The sequence below is a fragment of the Palaemon carinicauda genome, chromosome 10 (assembly GCF_036898095.1).
Source record: "Palaemon carinicauda isolate YSFRI2023 chromosome 10, ASM3689809v2, whole genome shotgun sequence".
Classification (NCBI taxonomy): domain Eukaryota; kingdom Metazoa; phylum Arthropoda; class Malacostraca; order Decapoda; family Palaemonidae; genus Palaemon; species Palaemon carinicauda.
In genome coordinates, this window is record NC_090734.1 from 142,607,074 (window position 1) to 142,614,573 (window position 7,500).

Consider the following 7,500-nt stretch of genomic DNA (forward strand, 5'->3'; position numbering starts at 1 on the left):
CCCTTTACTTGTTGATGATATCTCGGCGGTTATTGTAGTCGACAAAAGGCTGAGGTAAGTCATCTTACTTTTTTATCTACAAAGACGAGCTTTCTAGTTCTTCTAAATATATTCTTATTTCATTTTTGGACTGAGCACTTTAGGGCTCCTACCAATCAAGGTGTTCTGTGAATACCAGGAAAACGTTTTATATTACTAGTGTACCCGAGCGGTCGAAAAGGACGTCTAAATATTTACATAGATATGCACACACACAGATTCAACCCTTCCCACTCATCCCTTTTTCCTAACTACAACCCCACTGGTTTCACAATTTTTGGGAGAGAGTTAACCCCTCTCACCAAGGTATGACTATTTCCCTCCCCTTAACCCGAGGGAGGGGGAAAGACAGAACCACTGAGTATGATAGGATATATATATATATATATATATATATATAGTTAGACACATGCTCTTTATTATATCGATAATATTATAATATCATATAGGTAATGTTTCATAAAAGCCTTCTTCTATGATTACCCTCAGTTCATAAACGTTTTCACCACGCAACATTGAAAATTGGTCAGTGATTACTCCAGTGCTGTCTAAGAATCGTTTAATTATTCAGCTGCAGACTCAAACGTTTATTATGAGCTGTCAGGGTTTGAAGCTGTCTGAACACGGAATCGGTAGGAATTTTAGTCTTCTGGAAGGGTTGTAAACGTTATATATGCTCTCTGAGCAAAGACAGGCAGTGGTTTTAGCCTTCTGGAAGGGTTCTAAAACGTTTATAGCTGCTCTCTGAGCAAAGACAGGCAGTGGTTTTAGCCTTCTGGAAGCGTTGTAAATGCTATAGATGCTGGCTGAGGAAAGATCTGGCAATAATTTTAGCGTTTTGGAAGCGTTGTAAAGGTTATAGATGCTGTCTGAGCAAAGACAGGCAGTGATTTTAGCCTTCTGGAAGGGTTCTAAACGTTATAGCTGCTCTCTGAGCAAAGACAGACAGTGATTTTAGCCTTTAGAAGCGTTGTAAATGCTATAGATGCAGGCTGAGGAAAGTTCTGGCAGTAATTTTAGCGTTCTGGAAGCGTTGTAAAGGTTATAGATGCTGTCCGAGCAAACTTCTGGCAGTGATTTTAGTCCTCAGGAAGCGTTGTAAACGTTATAGATGCTGTCTCAGCAGATATTTGGCAGTAATTTTAACCTTTACTTTCATATTGTCGCTGATTCTAGTTTACCGTGGTTATTTTATATTGATGTTTTATCCAGCTCACTCTTATCGTTTTTGTTTTTTTTATTGCTTTCCAGTTCCCATACTTCATTATTTTCGTATTTGTTCTTAATTTTAAAGTTTCTCTCTTAAATGAAATTTGTTTTCAATGCAATTCTGTTGCATTTTCAGCTTTTGCAACTATAACGGAATCAGAAAATAATTAGATTTTACCTACTTTAAAAAAAAACCTAGGTTTAAGTATTGTAATTACATAAAACGATAACGATATTTTTACCAAGTTATAAACAAGACCTTTCATGTGTGAGAGAGAGAGAGAGAGAGAGAGAGAGAGAGAGAGAGCATGATCACCCCATTATCACCAATTCTCATCTGGTCTTTATTAAAAGAGTTAGAAGAGTGATATCTTCATTAAAGGTTTCAGAAAAGAATTGTGTCTGATTTTCCTCTTTTATCTGTCACAGATTGCTCAACTCCATAAAGGTTTGACGTATCATTTTACTTTTTTTTATTTACGAAAACGAATATTTCTCAGTACATTGCCATCTTTAAGATTCCATCTTTTAGTATTTCGTTGCTTCCTGTTAATCAAGATCTTATATAAAAAAAAACTAATAAATGTTGTATAGAATCTATTTTTTGTTCAGTGTCCTTCTATTAATCAACAGCAATAACAGCAAAAGCTGCAGCTTCTGGAGTCTGGACCACTGCAGGTTATGGTGGCTCATGTGATAACGTCCCTGACTGTTGAACGCTAGACAAAACTAGTTAGTTTATTTGGTCGATGCAATCTTACCATCCTTGCGAGCTTAGGATGGGGATTTTGGGGAGCCTATAGGTCTATCTGCTGAGTCGTCAGCAGCCATTGCCCTGGCCCTTCTTGATCCTAGCTTGGGTGGAGAGGGGGGCTTAGGCGCTGATCATATATTCATATGATCAGTTTCTCTGCCATTGTCCTAGCGTGATAGGGCAATGTCACTGTCCCTTGCCTCTGCCATTCATGAGCGGCCTTTAAACCTTTAAACATGTCCATATTCATCTGTTGTGTTTGACTCGTTTTCATCACCACTCCGGCCGTTGGGGATTAGTTATAGTGAGAGGCTTCAGAAAAAAAAACGAAAGGTATTTTAGTCATTTATATATATATATATATATATATATATATATATATATATATATATATATATATTCAAGTTTCTCTGCACATTGAAATATGGTTTTTAACACAGTTCTGAACAACTTTTAGCTTTGTAACTGTACGAGTGAACAAAAATAATTCGATTTGAACAAAGTTTTTTAAAATCCTTCAGCTTTTACACTCATTACCCCAAAAAAAAAAAATTTCATAAAATAAAGAGGGAACTAGAAAATGCTTTTTGTAACGATTACTTCTTTTTAAAGTGATATGATATATTGCTAAATCCCAAAACAAGACTTTTTGAGAAGGAGAGAGAGAGAGAGAGAGAGAGAGAGAGAGAGAGAGAGAGAGAGAGAGAGAGAGAGAGAGCATACTCGCCCCGTTATCATTTTCTCTCTTAAAAGGGGGGTGGGGGAGAGATATCTTCATAAAATGTTTCTTGAAGGGAGTTGTGCCCTTTACTTGTTGATGATATCTCGGCGGTTATTGTAGTCGACAAAAGGCTGAGGTAAGTCATCTTACTTTTTTATCTACAAAGACGAGCTTTCTAGTTCTTCTAAATATATTCTTTATTTCATTTTTGGACTGAGCACTTTAGGGCCTCCTACCAATCAAGGTGGTTCTGTGAATACCAGGGAAAACGTTTTATATTACTAGTGTACCCGAGCGGTCGAAAAGGACGTCTAAATATTTACATAGATATGCACACACACAGATTCAACCCTTCCCACTCATCCCTTTTCCTAACTACAACCCACTGGTTTCACAATTTTTGGGAGAGAGTTAACCCCTCTCACCAAGGTATGACTATTTCCCTCCCCTTAACCCGAGGGAGGGGGAAAGACAGAACCACTGAGTATGATAGGATATATATATTATATATATATATATATAATATTATATATATATATATATATATATATAGTTAGACACATGCTCTTTATTATATCGATAATATTATAATATCATATAGGTAATGTTTCATAAAAGCCTTCTTCTATGATTACCCTCAGTTCATAAACGTTTTCACCACGCAACATTGAAAATTGGTCAGTGATTACTCCAGCTGCTGTCTAAGAATCGTTTAAATTATTCAGCTGCAGACTCAAACGTTTATTATGAGCTGTCAGGGTTTGAAGCTGTCTGAACACGGATCTGGTAGGAATTTTAGTCTTCTGGAAGGGTTGTAAACGTTATATATGCTCTCTGAGCAAAGACAGGCAGTGGTTTTAGCCTTCTGGAAGGGTTCTAAACGTTATAGCTGCTCTCTGAGCAAAGACAGGCAGTGGTTTTAGCCTTCTGGAAGCGTTGTAAATGCTATAGATGCTGGCTGAGGAAAGATCTGGCAATAATTTTAGCGTTTTGGAAGCGTTGTAAAGGTTATAGATGCTGTCTGAGCAAAGACAGGCAGTGATTTTAGCCTTCTGGAAGGGTTCTAAACGTTTAGCTAGCTGCTCTCTGAGCAAAGACAGACAGTGATTTTTAGCCTTTTAGAAGCGTTGTAAATGCTATAGATGCAGGCTGAGGAAAGTTCTGGCAGTAATTTTAGCGTTCTGGAAGCGTTTGTAAAGGTTATAGATGCTGTCCGAGCAAACTTCTGGCAGTGATTTTAGTCCTCAGGAAGCGTTGTAAACGTTATAGATGCTGTCTCAGCAGATATTTGGCAGTAATTTTAACCTTTACGTTTCATATTGTCGCTGATTCTAGTTTACGTGGTTATTTTATATTGATGTTTATCCAGCTCACTCTTATCGTTTTTGTTTTTTTATTGCTTTCCCAGTTTCCCATACTTCATTATTTTCGTATTTGTTCTTAATTTTAAAGTTTCTCTCTTAAATGAAATTTGTTTTCAATGCAATTCTGTTGCATTTTCAGCTTTGCAACTATACGGAATCAGAAAATAATTAGATTTTACCTACTTTAAAAAAAAACCTAGGTTTAAGTATTGTAATTACATAAAACGATAACGATATTTTTACCAAGTTATAAACAAGACCTTTCATGTGAGAGAGAGAGAGAGAGAGAGAGAGAGAGAGAGAGAGAGAGAGAGAGAGAGAGAGAGAGAGAGAGCATGATCACCCCATTATCACCAATTCTCATCTGGTCTTTATTAAAAGAGTTAGAAGAGTGATATCTTCATTAAAGGTTTCAGAAAAGAATTGTGTCTGATTTTCCTCTTTTATCTGTCACAGATTGCTCAACTCCATAAAAGGTTGACGTATCATTTTACTTTTTTTATTTACGAAAACGAATTTCTCAGTACATTGCCATCTTTAAGATTCCATCTTTTAGTATTTCGTTGCTTCCTGTTAATCAAGATCTTATATAAAAAAAAACTAATAAATGTTGTATAGAATCTATTTTTTGTTCAGTGTCCTTCTATTAATCAACAGCAATAACAGCAAAAGCTGCAGCTTCTGGAGTCTGGACCACTGCAGGTTATGGTGGCTCATGTGATAACGTCCCTGACTGTTGAACGCTAGACAAAACTAGTTAGTTTATTTGGTCGATGCAATCTTACCATCCTGCGAGCTTAGGATGGGGATTTTGGGGAGCCTATAGGTCTATCTGCTGAGTCGTCAGCAGCCATTGCCTGGCCCTTCTTGATCCTAGCTTGGGTGGAGAGGGGGCTTAGGCGCTGATCATATATTCATATGATCAGTTTCTCTGCCATTGTCCTGCGTGATAGGGCAATGTCACTGTCCCTTGCCTCTGCCATTCATGAGCGGCCTTTAAACCTTTAAACATGTCCATATTCATCTGTTGTGTTTGACTCGTTTTCATCACCACTCCGGCCGTTGGGGATTAGTTATAGTGAGAGGCTTCAGAAAAAAAACGAAAGGTATTTTAGTCATTTATATATATATATATATATATATATATATATATATTCAAGTTTCTCTGCACATTGAAATATGGTTTTAACACAGTTCTGAACAACTTTTAGCTTTGTAACTGTACGAGTGAACAAAATAATTCGATTTGAACAAAGTTTTTAAAATCCTTCCAGCTTTTACACTCATTACCCCAAAAAAAAAAATTTCATAAAATAAAGAGGGAACTAGAAAATGCTTTTTGTAACGATTACTTCTTTTTAAAGTGATATGATATATTGCTAAATCCCAAAACAAGACTTTTTGAGAGAGAGAGAGAGAGAGAGGAGAGAGAGAGAGAGAGAGAGAGATGATCTCAAAGATATTCTTCAATAGCAAAATACTAAACAATATGATATCGATTCGTAAATAAACAATTTACATATTATCCATTTGTAGATAATCAATATAAAATAAATGAAAGTAAAGTGTTGATGGTGCCTTTGATAATGTATTGGCCATTAACGTCAATCCTTTGAACATAACGTTTTACTTTGCTCAATATTAATGTGGAGGTTAAAACCTATTTATTCCCTTCATAATTAATCTTTAAACCTAAAAACTTTTATTCTATTAAAAATTAACCTTGAAATATAAAAACAGTTTATTTCATTAACAATTGATCTTTGAGCTCGAAAGTGTTTACTCTATTCAAAATAAGCATTGAAGTTTAAAATCATTAACTTTATTTAAAGACCAACTTTAGGTATATACTGCTCCCCTAATAACCAGTCTATGATTAAGAGTTTAAAAATATACAGAAAACGTATTTCGAAGTATTTAATTTCGCCCATATACAGAACTACAATGAAATAAAGGGAATGGCAGGCGTAGTAAGGATTACAGAGGTGAAAAGGTGTCACGACTGAGATGGTGTGGGCACGTGTTGAGGATGGATGGAAGGGAGGGATCGAGGACGGCTTGGGAGGAACCTGTAAGGAGGAGAAGATCGGGAAGGAGGCAAAGAATTAGATGGTGAGATAAAGTGAAGGATGATATGGAGAGAAGAGGCTGGGTGGAAGGAGATGCCTTTGAGAGATGACAATCCAGAGGGGTCATTAGGCAACCGACCCCTTAATGTTTGTATAACCGTGGGAAAGAATACACAAAATATTGGTACAAGATTAATATACTGTGATTTTATTTTCGCAATGCGGTTTTGTGCAGAATGACCTTTGGTAAATTGGAAGTACACCAAGAGAGTTTTAACTTATTTATGGTGTAAACCACAGATTAACATAGGTGGAGACCGACCCACAACGGCGATATCATTGAATTTCTTATAAATATAAATTTCATCTCTATCGATGAAAGCCATCATCTATAATACAAAATGAGTAAAGCTTTCCACCAAGAATTTCAATATAGTAAGATAAAAGGTGACAGTAACAATCTCTCTCTCTCTCTCTCCTCTCTCTCTCTCTCTCTCTCTCTCAATATATTATGATATAAAGTAGACTAGTAGCACATACTCTCTCTCTCTCTCTCAATATATTATGATATAAAGAGGCCTAGTAGTACATTCAATCTCTCTTCTCTCTCTCTCTCTCTCTCTCTCTCTCTCTCTCTCTCTCAATATATTATGATATAAAGTAGACTAGTAGCACATTCTCTCTCTCTCTCTCTCTCTCTCTCTCTCTCTCTCTCTCTCTCGCGGGGACAATACAACCCAGACTTCAAAAGGCTCCTACATAGGGAACCCTACATCTAATTGTTCCCTTCCAGCGACCTCCTTCAAAGGAGTGCATCCGTAAAGTATAATGACATCCCTGTAGAAATTCCTTCTTCCAATTACCAAACAGCTGGAGAGGATTTGGAACTGCATATTAACTTTACGGATTATTTTCGCCTATTTTTCAGGTGAGAAACCACTATGATTACTATCTATTAGCTACTGTATAACCTTTCAAAACAGAATAATATGATGGCAATAAATAAATTTATTTTCAAGGAAATATATAGTTGACAATTAAGTTTTTAGCAGATAGAGCAAAACCTATAAACTCAAAATATCAATTTACATATATACTACATATATATGTGTATATATTTATATATTATATACATATATATATATATATATATATATATATATATATATATATACATATATATATACATACATACATATATATATATATATATATATATCTATAAATTTTTACCTCATACTTGGGATTGAACTCTAGCCCCTTCTAATGAAAGGCCAGGTCACTCCAACCATGCCACCTGGAGCGACCTGGCCTTTCATTAGAAGGGGCTAGGGTTCGATCCCA